General features: G+C 36.4%; 1 protein-coding gene across 6 annotated transcripts in view; it reads left to right on the forward strand.

Annotated features, from left to right (window-relative positions):
• The window catches only part of LOC145984049 (protein O-linked-mannose beta-1,2-N-acetylglucosaminyltransferase 1-like), a 570971-nt gene that overhangs the window by 487097 nt on the left and 70713 nt on the right, over positions 1-13161 (forward strand). For all 6 annotated transcript variants that reach the window (XM_083117391.1, XM_083117388.1, XM_083117389.1 and 3 more), the window contains one exon: positions 1418-1515. The gene's annotated coding sequence lies outside the window, so the exon portion shown is untranslated. The remainder of the gene's footprint in view (positions 1-1417; positions 1516-13161) is intronic.

A 13161-nucleotide genomic window follows, 5' to 3' on the forward strand; every position in this document is an offset into this window, starting at 1 on the left:
AAATCTGAAACTGTCAAAATAGGGAAATACGTTGATTGATTGATTTGATTTATTTTACTTCGTTTTCCTTCCACTTTTGGCTAATCGCGAAGATAAGGATAAGAAATGATATGATGACATTGATGAAGAGACAATCACAAAGAACACCGATGCCCAGGCTGGGATTGGAACCCGGGATATCTGGCGTCGAAGAGCGCTGTGTCGGCTACGGAAATACGTGTAATGGCTTTTCGATTAAATATTTATGAAGATATATATATATACTATTGCTGCATTGTGAGATATAAATATATTCTTAGTCGTCATTAATTATTTAATTATTAAATAATAATACTACTTGATGTTAAACGAATACATAATTTCCTCGTTACATTTGCATCAATGTCATTTCATTAAAAATAATATTGTATTATTGCATAGTAACGAATTATAAAATTCCTCAATACAACAGAGAAATAATGAAATAATGTAATGTAAGCATTTCAGTGGATTTTCTTATTGAACAGTTTTGTTTTAGTAATTGAGCTTCTCTACAGATAGTAGACAGTTTTATTGCATAGAATATGAGCTCTTGAGACACAATTGATATCATTCTTGCTATAAACGCCTTACGTGGTACAAATATTAAAAGGGACTGTACACTAGGAGAGTAGCCACATTTAGCCTCCCCCATGGCGCAGTGGTAGCGTAGTCGCCTCGTAATCAAGGGATCCCGGGTTCGATACCCAATGGAGGCACACAGTGGTTCGGATCCCACTTTAAACTGTAGGCCTAGTCCGGATTAGCCTTTCTGTGCATAAAGTGGACTTAAAACGACAATAATTCAACAACAACAATAACCTAATTTGTCCGAAGTATTGGGGATGGGTTGCTATCACCGTTGTTTGGTTTCCACGCAAAACTGAAGATCCAGGCTCTGTTAGCATACATGCGTAAAAAGGACTCCATTTAAGGGAGGGGGGCAAGATGGTCTCTGCCTAATAACATCAGGCCTGGGCATGGGTATTCGTTAATTTAATCTAATAGTCATTCATCCTCATTGTCGCAATTAGTAAAAAGTGGCCGAAAAGCAACGCTGAATAACAAAAATGCGTAGTAACATAAGAATACCGTGTAGTGACGTAAGCTGAAGAAACGTTATCTTTGAATTTGACCTGTACCTTTGAAAATTATTCAAAGGTTTTCGCCATGAATTTGAATAGCTTGCATAAGGTGATTCATTACTTTATGAGAATAGATTAGCAATTTGTCTCAATTGTAAGGACAAACAAGACTAATAGATCAGTAACTGCAATGTTACATTTGTTGTTTTCGTGTCATTTTTTTATGTTCGTGATTTATAATTTTAAGAAAGCTGTACAAAACGCTGCCTTATTCGAGTTATCTTATTTTCATGTAATGAATTATATCTTTACAGAAACACTTGAGCCTGAGGGCTACATCGCAGAGAATAATGGGAAGAGCAAAATGGCCCAATTCAGGAGTCCTGATGAACATGGGCGTGTGTTTTGTTTGGTAAGTAACCATAGTGTCGCACCAGTAAGTTTTTTTTAACGTCAAATAGTAGTTTTACTGCAAGTTCTCTTTTCTCCTTAACTTTTTGTACCTTATATTTTTCTTGAATTTTGTATTTGTGAGTTTAGAATAGATATGTTATTTTTTTAGAATTCTTAATCCCGCCAATCATAAACACACACTCACACTCTCACTCTCTCTCTCTCTCTCTCTCTCTCTCTCTCTCTCTCTCTCTCTCTCTCTCTCTCTCTCTCTTTCTCTCTCTCTCTCTCTCTCTCTCTCTTTCTCTCTCTCTCTCTCTCAGCCCCGTTAAATTGTTTCATTTTATGTTTTGGTTTTCTTTACCTCTGTTTAAAACAATATGGAAGGGTATTTTTAGAAAAATGTATTTTTATATATAATTGTAGGATTGTCAGGTTTAACTTGAACATTAGTTTAGTTTAGCCACGAGTCTGTGATTATACGCATTAGTGGCTGTTTCAGAATTGTTTTGTTGTAAATACCATTAGTTATCAGCATTATTAATAATAATAATAATACCAAAGAGCAGGTCGATATGATATGCTACCCACATATCATTCCTCTCCCCAGAAAAAAATGTTTGTCCACTTTGAAGTATTTCAACTTGTTGTGGTGAAATTTACATCTGCTGTATATGCATAGTAGTTCATTCGGAGACCGATTTATAGTTTTTTGCGATGCCCAACCCACGAAATTTGTGCTTGCATCAGAGACTAAACCCCTGGGAATCGTGTTTGCTGTTGCAGTATATTTCTGTATGTACTCAGTAGTGCAATACATCGCATGGCGCACAAATTTTGTTTTTGTAAGTGCCTTGTGGCGAGTATCTGTGGGTAAGTGCACAAATGGAAGTTTTTTATGTTTGCAGCTTGCAATTTAATTAATCTAATGTAGATTTTTTTGAAGCACTCATACCTGATACCTTTTGGATTCGAAGGTTTGACTGATGGCATGTTCCATCATGAACAGCACGTTGGCATAACAGATTTTAGGATTAAAGGCCAGTAGCAACGGAACGTGGCTGTGGTATAGGAATATTTTTTCCCGAGTATATTAAACCTAAATATGTTTTTCATGCTGATAGCCTTGTTTTGTCTTTCATCTCTTGCTTCATGCTTTTCATACACCGTAAACCGTAATAAATTAGGCTTTTACAAAAAAATAATACCATCCATTATCGTTAACAAATACAGTTACTCTGATATTTGATACTGCGAAGGACAACTATTTCATTATAACGAGGCTCTGGCAACTTAAACCACAACCAAGGAACAAGCAGAATCCTATAGTGTCTTCTTTTTGTACTCTTGTTCTGTCTTCCCAAGCTGGGACCCCTAATGAAACATCATTTCTGTGTTAACAATGTATAATGGTTCAGTCCTCAAACGTTGGAAAAGTTTCAACGGAGGTTTGCCTACATGCTTTTTTTAGCGTGTTTTCGACAATTTTAATGTCAATGAGACATTGCGTGACGATTTTTGTGTCTGTGTCATTCGCCGTTTAAGAGTGGTATTCCCTGGTGCCCAATTTGCTTCTAGACGTCATTTCTGCAAACGGCTTAAAAATATCCAATCAGAGAGGATAGTGCCTTTCACCGTACTCACGTCCACTCGCAGAATGTGTGTAGTTCTCTTGCCAACGTGGATTACGATGAATATTAACCACTTGGCTTCAGGCATAGGAATGCTAATTTTGATCAAATGTTTCTGAATTGGAATGATAATGATAAGTTGCGATATTTTAATGTGTCAATGTAAATAACAAAGTAAGTATTTGAAGTTTCTAAACTAATGGTATTTGGTTAATGCAGCACTTTAGAATATTGTAGCATGGAATGTAGAAGTCGAGTTACTATTTTTACAGCATGAGTATATTGTCACGCCCAGTAGCGGCTATGGGTCCGCGCTGCAGGGGACCTGTATTTAAAAGACGGACCCTCAAACTGTTTGGTTTCGTGTCACAATCGGTAACGGGCTTTGGTTTTAACCATTTGTCTTTTTGTACACTTCTGTTCACAGAAAGTGGCACACTCGTTTGAGTTGGTCCAGCTTCGTGTCTGGCAGTACAGCCGAAGTAAGTGTTCTTGTTTACTATCAATCATTTTAACCACATGCAGGGAATTTTGTGTCTCTCACACTCAAAGAAAAGATGTAACGGAAAGATTGCAGCGTAAATATTAATTAACTGAATTATCCACGTCCATAATCAAAGTAATGTAAATGTGAAAAATTCAAGAAAAATATATTTTAAAGAAACGCATTTTTGACGTTCGTGACGAAGTGGTTATCACAATGCGTTAGAGTGCGAGGGCCCCGAGATCGAATTTGGCCTGAGCATGGGTGTTCGTTTTGAGTCTCTCTTCGTCGTCGAGAGTAGCCGATAATGGAAGAAAAGCAACCCTAAATAACGAAAAGAAAAAATGCCATTAGAATAAGCGAGACGGAAATAGTGCTGTGGTAATTCCTGAAAATGATGCAAAAAAAATATTACGGAAATAGTGTAATCGTAATCCAGGAGAAGGCTTAAAGAATAAAAAAAATCCTTCCCCGTACAGTTTGGCAAACAGAATCGCCAAGTTGACACTGAATATGCAATGGGAAAAATAATAGAAATCCGAAAGGAAGAAGAGTTTATGCCAAAGCCAGGGGGGCACATGAGAGGAGGTACCCCTCCCCCCCACATCAGTCATCCAGGCTATTAAAAATAAGTCAATAGTTGTCCTCTCATTTAACTTTAACAGTAAATGGAATTTTTGTAAAATAAAATCTTCGGGCTATACTTTTTTTACACGTGCAAGTTTGTTTCGTAATGGAGCACAAAAATAGAATTGTGACTCTCGTAAAATTCTTACCGAATGAATGAATGCCTCCTTAGATTCCATAATAATGACTATTGATTTTGAAATAAATAGTTTAAAATAATATAATTTATGTGCCGTTGGTAATGAGTTTCGTCGTTACATAGCAGAATCTGCTATATTGACGGAAACTAGAGAACGGTAATCATTGAGGGTTGGAAACACTAACCTTCCACAAAAGCACGACTTCCCAACGTCTTCATTAATTTTCATGCACAAGTTTCACTTGTATTTTGTCAGCAATGTGTACAGCATATGCACCATATCTGATGAAGCGTATTGCTTTCAAATTAATGTAATTAGCGAGAAGCGACGTCAAAAGTTTCGAGCTGGACAGGATAAGATGGAATCTTATGGAAAAGTTATTCGAATAGCTTGGTTTCTTTATAGTGGCTTGTGGCCATGTCTGTTCAAGGCCAGGTTTGTAAGCTGAAATCCTAGGTTCAAATCCCGATGTCTTCAAAATATTTTTAATGACCAATATTTTACAGCTCTGTTCTAAGTGCCATATGAGTGATGTTTAGGTAAATAATTGTAGTTACTGATTAATTCTGTTTGTTTCTGATAATAACATCTACAATCTGTGCACGTCTTGACTTTACAATTTGGACCAGCATTTTTTCTTTCCCATCTGAAAATTACTCTTAAGGTGTGAGCATTCATCGAGTGGGTCACTTGTAAATATCTATCTATGAATAAGACGTGGAGAGTGACACATGAATGACGGAACATGTTAAAATACATCTGCTGATGTTCCTCACAACTTACTCATTTAATTTCAGTGGTCTTGTTCTTGAGATTATTAACGGTGTGTTTTATCTCACAACAATTTTCAATTTTAGCACTTGTTGTAAATATCCAGTCTTAGCAGTAACTTAAAAATCTCAATTTCAAGTAGTCTCAAGTAACAATCACGTTCTCTGAACGAGTAATAGTTTCAATACATATTTTCTTATTGGCACGCAAACAATAAGAACGTTTCAGGCAACAAATGGTGTGACGAGAATAAAATACATTATGTAGCACTCTTTTGGTAAGAAAAAATATTTTGGAGACACGGGGATTCGAACCTAAGATTTGAGCTTACAAAGCTGGCCTTTAACCGACATGCCCAAAGCCACGGTGAAGAAACCAAGCTATTCGAGTAATTTATCCATAAGACATTAATTCATTCGGTAAGAATTTTACGAGAGTCACAATTCTATTTTTGTGCTCCATTACGAAACAAACTTGCACGTGTAAAAAAAGTATAGCCCGAAGATTTTTATTTACAAAAATTCCATTTACTGTTAAAGATAAATGATGAGGACAACCTTTGACTTATTTTTAAAGCCTGGATGACTGATGTGGGGGGGAGGGTACTCCTCTCATGTGCCCCCCCTGACTGTGACATAATCTCTTCTTCCTTTCGGATTTCTACTATTTTTCCCATCGCATATTCAGTGCCAACTTTGCCGATTCTGTTTGCCAAACTGTACGCGGAGGAGTTTTTTAAAATTCTTCAAGCCTTCTCCTGGATTACGATAACACTATTTCCGAAATATACATACATACATATAATAAATATATATATTATATATATATATACACATACATATATATATACATACATATATATATATATATATATATATATATATATATATATATATTATATATAATATTTGCATCATTTTCAGGAATTACAACAGCACTATTTCCGTCTCGCTTATTCTAATGGCATTTTTTCTTTTCGTTATTTAGTGTTGCTTTTCTTCCATTATCGGCTACTCGCGACAATGAAGAGAGACTCAGGCCAAATTCGAAACCCGGGACCCTCGTATTCTAACGTATTGTGATAACCACTTAGTCACGAACGTCAAAAATTGTTGTTTTTTTTTAAAATATATATATATTTTTCACATTTACATTACTATGATTGTAGACGTGGACAGTTCAGTTAATTAATATTTACGGTGCAATCTTTCCGTTAGCCCTTTTCTTTGAGTCTGAGAGACAAAATTCCCTGCATGTGGTTAAAATGATTGATATTAAGCAACACTGCTACTTTCTGAACACTTACTTCGGCTGTACTGCCAGACACGAAGCTGTACTTCAACTCAAACGAGTGTGCCATTTTCTCTGAACAGAAGTGTACATTTGAAAAGTATAACTTTTTCAAATAATGGAGTTGAAATGTTATTTTTGGACTCTTTGTTGCGTTCTGCAAAAGGGGAGACGTGCCAAAACCAGTACCGCCGCCACTGGTCACGGCATGGAATGCCGAACTTAATTGCATTGGGCCTAAGCTCTTCAGTTTTCATAGAAAGCCCGTAACAAACGTGAGGGAAAATGCTGTGCTGTCCTTTATGGTCACACCCTGCAGCAGCCAAGTAACATGTCTCAAAGCTTCATCTCATGGTTCGGGAGGTGGTATTTCATTGTCCCGTCCATCACATCAAGAGGTGGAGAAGACTGCCATCACGCCTTGATAAATAACTCATCACTGCCATTGGTTTGCACCCCATAACAGTGTCAAGCCAACACCATTGCTTGTCTTCCGAAGTAATTTTACAAACCTTTTGAATTAATTCCCTTGAGATTTATAGAAGAAAGCTTACGCTGCGTAATTCAAAACGTTGAACAACTTTAGTTAAACATCTTTTCATTTTGAATTATCAGACTGAATGAAATGCCTATGGATGTATTTATTTAAACTTCGCTGCAGTTCCACCACTTAGGAATGTGGCTGGTTAGTAGCAGTTCAGTGAAAAAGGTTCACATATTGTTTTTCATTCCCCCATGTGCGAAATCATCATGGCTGGTGGGGGAGGAGGAAGGTCTATCTTAATTTACACACACACATACAAATATACAAGTGTGTGTGTGTATATATATATATTGATTATATGATGTATATACGAATTAATTTGTTACTTTAATTTTTGCATTTAGGTAAAGGTAAAAAGGTAAAGTGCTCCCCTGTGCTTAGCACCACGCCATGAAGGCGTATAGGGGGTGTGGGGGTAACGCCCCACTCTTTCTTGATCCGGTCGTGAGTGGAGGGTGATGTGATCAGCATCACGCCCCTGACCGCCTTTACCCCCCCAGGGTTTCCCCCAGGTACCCATGTCATTCGACGCTGGGTGGGCGCCGGAGCCGCTTCCAACGTTAGAAAAGTTATAAATCAATTAGACTTCATACTTATATTTGACTTGCATTGTTGTTTTTCTTTTATTGTGAATATTTTGTTATTAGTGCAACATTCAGAACACACACACACAGACAGACATTATCCGTCGTTCTTTTTATGTGTTTTTGATTATTTCTTAATAAAGCTTATTGTAACTTAAAACTAACAGCTTACCTTCGTTCTAAAACTCCCCTCCAGAAATTTTTGGTGGGGGGAAATCCACCGTGTCCCCACAAGATTTTGCATCCTGGTTTCCCATAAAGGATTTGTGGAAGTACTGAAAAACAGAGCAAATAACGTGATAACCCGACAGTGATCATATCCTCCTAGGATCAACTCTGCGAACCACCTTCCTGTTTGAATTTTACATACCCATACAAAATTCCAATTACATTTGTATCATCACATTGCATCGAGTTTAAATTGATTGACTGACATGGAGCAAAACTTCCGTGGCCGTTGGCGCATTGCATGTCGCATTCTTCGAGTTGCTGACGGGAGCCTAGGTGACAACTTTTCAAGCTTCACAACACAATGTTTATATTGATGCACGCATTGTCACATATTTTTGAGGTGACATGCCAATACTGAAACCAGTTTTTCCAATGTGATTAATTATATATATATTTGCTAATACACGTACATCAACTAAATTTATACTTTTAATATATATATATATATTAAAAGTATAAATACATATATATATATATATATATATATATATATATATATATATATATATATATATATATATATAGGGTGTATCATAAGTAATGGCGCAAACTGACACAGTTGAAAGTACACGATAATAGAAGCAAAAAAGTCTCGGTAAACATGGGTCTGCAAACGAGCCGTTTTCGAGATAATTGCGAATGTGTGGTTACAAGCCGGCACTGACTTCATTGTTTGTAAACGTCGTCCTAGTTGGTAAAATGCTAATAATGTGTGCGAATGTGCGGTTAGAAGCCGTCACTGATTGCATTTTGTAAACATCGAGTGCTTTACTCCTTGCGCGTTGCGAGGTTTGCTCTTTGTTTACAAAACAGAACATTTCCGAGAGGTGGCGTTGTAATCAAACAGGATGGATACAATCAGTACAGAGAATTGTACATGCTTGTGACCTATTCCGAAATGAACCGGGGGTGTTCGAAAGAATTCGAAAGTCAATGTGTAATCGCGTACAGTATTGCATCCAGATGCAAGGACGACACTTTGAACACCTCCTTTAACAGGTACGATTGTACAGTAACATGCGACATACTAACGTTTGGTAAAGTAAGTAGAATGTTCAATTGAGATCTCCAGTGACTTTTCTTACTGTATTATTAGCATTTTACCAACTAGGACGACGTTTACAAATAATGAAGTCAGTGGCGGCTTGTAACCACACATTCGCAATTATCTCGAAAACGGCTCGTTTGCAGACCCATGTTTACTGAGACTTTTTGCTTCTATTATCGTGTACTTTGAACTGTGTCAGTTTGCGCCATTACTTATGATAGTGTATATATAACCAACTTAGGTCATTGCCTCAGAGGAAGCTTTTTCATTCTCGAAATGGTAGCTCCATCGCCCTACTGGTGAAGACACTCAAATGTCAGCGTCTCTTCCACATAGTACACCCTAGGTTGCATGGTTGCATTTCTCGAAGACTGACGAGGCTCTGGTGCCTGGACACATCCGGGATAATCCTTTGTGGGACTTGTCGACCATATGTATTTGTAATTGTCCGTTCATTCATCTAATCACCCACATCGTTGCGGTTAACCAAAAATGGCAGAAAAGCGGCTTCAAATAACTTAATTCAAAGCAAATCATCGCCCTACAATTTATCTTTTTTTAAAATTAGACATAAAAAACGCTTAAATTACGTATGAAACGTAAAGTACGTAAGAAACTAGAATCAAACATAAAAATTAAAAGAAAACTTGTCTTTTGTGATGGTTACTGTTATGTATGGCAGTTCGCAGTGATAGAAAAGGCTTTAAAAAACTTTCCTTCCGAATTTGTATGTGCTCTTATATTGGAATTGTACAAACTGCCATATTCACTTCACATCATAATTAGCCTTTGCAAGTGTATAATACGCATGATAAAGGAATTTGAAGCTGTTACTATAACTTTGAAATCCAACCCAAATAAATTGTAGTTAATCGTCGTGTTATGTTATAAATACAATTACTAGTGCAAGACATATATATCAACGTGTTTCTCAATTTTTAAAAATATGCAAATGAACAGTTCTATTTTTAAAAATCTGATAGTGAGGGCGTGAGGTGCTGGCTGTATAAACAATCTTGAGAAAATAATGATTTTGTGCTGAGATATGTAAGAAACTTGTCCTCCTCCGTAGTCGAGCGGGTTAAGGCGTTCACTCGTCTTGAGATCGTTCGCTGCGGGACGGCGTAGGTTCGAATCCGGCTCTGGTCGGAATTTATTCGGCCTACGTATAGGGCCGGTGGCAACCCACCATCGTGAGGAAATTGGGAAGCTCCGAGTGAGTGAGCGTACAACAACGGCTGAGGGTTCGTCGGGCTGATCACCCGTCACCCCAATACTGGTCTAAGATCTCCACGCTCTAACAGGTGACGGAGGAACAGTGTGGGAGGGAGACCAGCAGTCGGTAGGTAAGCCCAGGCCCTTCAAGGGCTGTAGCGCTGTGGGGTTATGGTTATGTAAGAAACTTAATGTTTAAAATGAAATTTAATTAAAATAGTTTTTATATTACTAATTTAAGAAAGAAAATTAGTTTTTTTACATCTGCGTAAAAAAATGGTTTTCTATGTGACGTAAATCACGCTTAATTTACGTAGCATACGTAACTAGTATTTACTTGCCAACCCTGTAAAAAGCAAATGTGTATTGGTACATTACCTTAGTTTGTTAAGTTTTGGCATTTAAAAACGGACGTATAAGACAAATCAATACGATGAGCACAATTTAATGATTACAGAAAATCCATGTCTAAATGCTCCAAATGAATATACGGATGTACTAACAGAGTTCTGTATAAATAAATTTAGACCCACGCATGCAAAAAACATGATGCCTATGATAAATAGCGTGTCTTCCCATTTCGCCGAATAGCCTTTCGCGCGAATGACCCAGAGGCGCATTATATCAGATTTCACACCTAAGTGAAAGTTTCGGCGAAAAGGGAATTTCCGTTTTGCCGAATCCCTTTTCCCCGAATATTGTGAATGAAGGAAATTTTCCCTCCACAGGGAAATTTCAAGTGTTTGAGGCCAAAGGGCACCTGTTTAACTTTTGTAATCGCCATTTACAGCCTCGGATATTATCAGTGGCGTAGTGTTTTTGGTTTCTTATTGTTTTCCACAGATATCGTAGTTTCTCTTGATTTTTTTCCACATTGTTTCATTTTGTTGTTCATAACGAGTTCACCCCTAAAATATTTGGTCATTTTTTCAAATACTATTTTTTTGCTAAGGGGTTGAAGGGGTTGCGTTAAAAGGAGAGTGCGAATATCCTAAGAATCGATTTTTTTTAAAAAACGACAACTGTTTCCACTTTTATAGTAAGCTAACGCAATTTCACATTCAAATAACACCAGCAGGGAAAATATTTTTCAAAATAATTTAGACTTTGAATTATTTTCAATTACAAGAGATGATAACAATTTACGATACAAAGTAACATGAATTAGGAGAATTACACTTACTGTTAGTTTCACACGTAACATTAATTTCATTTAATATTACTCTTAACTAATTTATTGGTAAATATATTGAAATAGGATGTTATTTACAATTGTTCTGGTTATTACTTAACCCTTTGCTTCTGCGTATCAAGAATAGCCTACTTAGCTTTTCATAATCTTCATATTTATCCAATTTACTGTCTAAAAACATTTTAGTGCTATTATTATATTTTACATTGAAACCTGGGTTAAGAAATCTAGAGTTGAAGACGAACCTCGGGTTACCTAATTATTACAAATGATAATGGTGTAATGTAAAATGTAAAACGTTAGGATTTGTTTTTACTCACAGTTAAGATCATCTGCTTATGCTGAATTTCTATATTTAATTTTAATAAGTCCCTAGTGTGGCCTTTCTCCCAAAGAGCATATTGTAAGGAGAAATTATAAAGCAAGCGATGAAATGCATTTTACTGCTTTAATCCACCAATTATTGAAAATGTATGGGTTATATGCTTAGTGGTAAGCATTTATTTTGTACTTTATTGCCTTCATAAAATTTCAGTAAAATGTAAAATTTATAATTTTGTATTAGAATTAATTTAATTAGGATGTCTTCTTTGTTTCTCCGCTTTGCAATATAACCATTAAAATGAAATTTTCACTAACATACGTTTCTTTTTATTTCACTCCCCGCTTGTAACAGGATAGTGTAAAATTATATATTGGTACCTCTTGTTTTTAGAAATATATGTTACGGTATCTGGTTGATGAGATCATTGAGAACTCTGGAAATTTCAAGCAATGGGAACAATTTCCGTTTCAATATTTAAATGTAGCTCTACATTTTTTATTCTTAAATTCCAAGGAAGATGGTAGGATTTTCCTTGGTCGAGGCATACACACATAATTAATAAAATTAGCAGATTATTTTCTGACATTGTTCTCGGAAAAGAGTAAGAGTTGGAAAGAAAAAATGTTATGTTTATGATTTAATTCACCACAAGAAATCTTGCGTCGCTACCCTTTGAAAACAATAAAATAAAACATTATTTGCATTTACAACGAGTTTCTGATATCTGATTATCTAAATCTAGTATACATTCACTTTCATCGTCAATAAAAATGTGTGATGAATTTTTGACGGTTGAAATATTCTTTCCCCTTCAGTTCTTGAAATTTTCCGCCAGAGGGAAAATTCCCTCACCTCAAAATATTCGACGAAAAGGGATTCGGCAAAACGGGAATTCCAATTTCGCCGAAAATTTTGCTTAGGTCTCTGGGAATTTGGCGAAACGGGAGGTAATCGATAAATAGAGGGTGTTTTCCTATTCATGTTCCTGAAAGTAATGGAAATATTTGTAAGAGAAATTTATTGATATTGCCCTTATTTCCAGTAATTAATCATAAAAGAAGAGATGTCAGATAATCGCTCTCCAAACAGAAATTCTAAGCATTGTTTGAAAAACAAATCAAACCTTTTGCCGTTACTGCTAGACTATATAATGAAGTGAATGTATAATTTATAATAGTTGAGGGTTGCAATGTTAACGATTCGCACGAGAGTAAATAGCACGCAAGGAGGTCGAATAGAAGAACACTATGGAATTTGCTTCCCCTCTCCCCCAGCCCCGCCATATTCAGTAAACCCACCAATTCTCATCGTGACTTCCGTAAAGTAATTGCACAAAATGAGCTCCGCTCGTGGAATTTTTGACTGTTGGGCGTAAGCATTTCCGTTTTCTCTACTTGCTAGGAGAAAGTAATATGGACAATTAAGCTGGAATGCCGTAATGAAAGATAATTTAAGTTACTGCAGTTTCGTATTATTACCTCTTTTTGTCCCTCACTATAAAATTGCCTTGTGGTCTTCTTTCATCCATAATTCACATACGCGGTCTAATGGTTGACCAGGAATCCATAAAGTTTTTTTTATCA

Source organism: Lepisma saccharinum, chromosome 2 (assembly GCF_977018435.1).
Source record: "Lepisma saccharinum chromosome 2, izLepSacc3.1, whole genome shotgun sequence".
NCBI lineage: Eukaryota > Metazoa > Arthropoda > Insecta > Zygentoma > Lepismatidae > Lepisma > Lepisma saccharinum.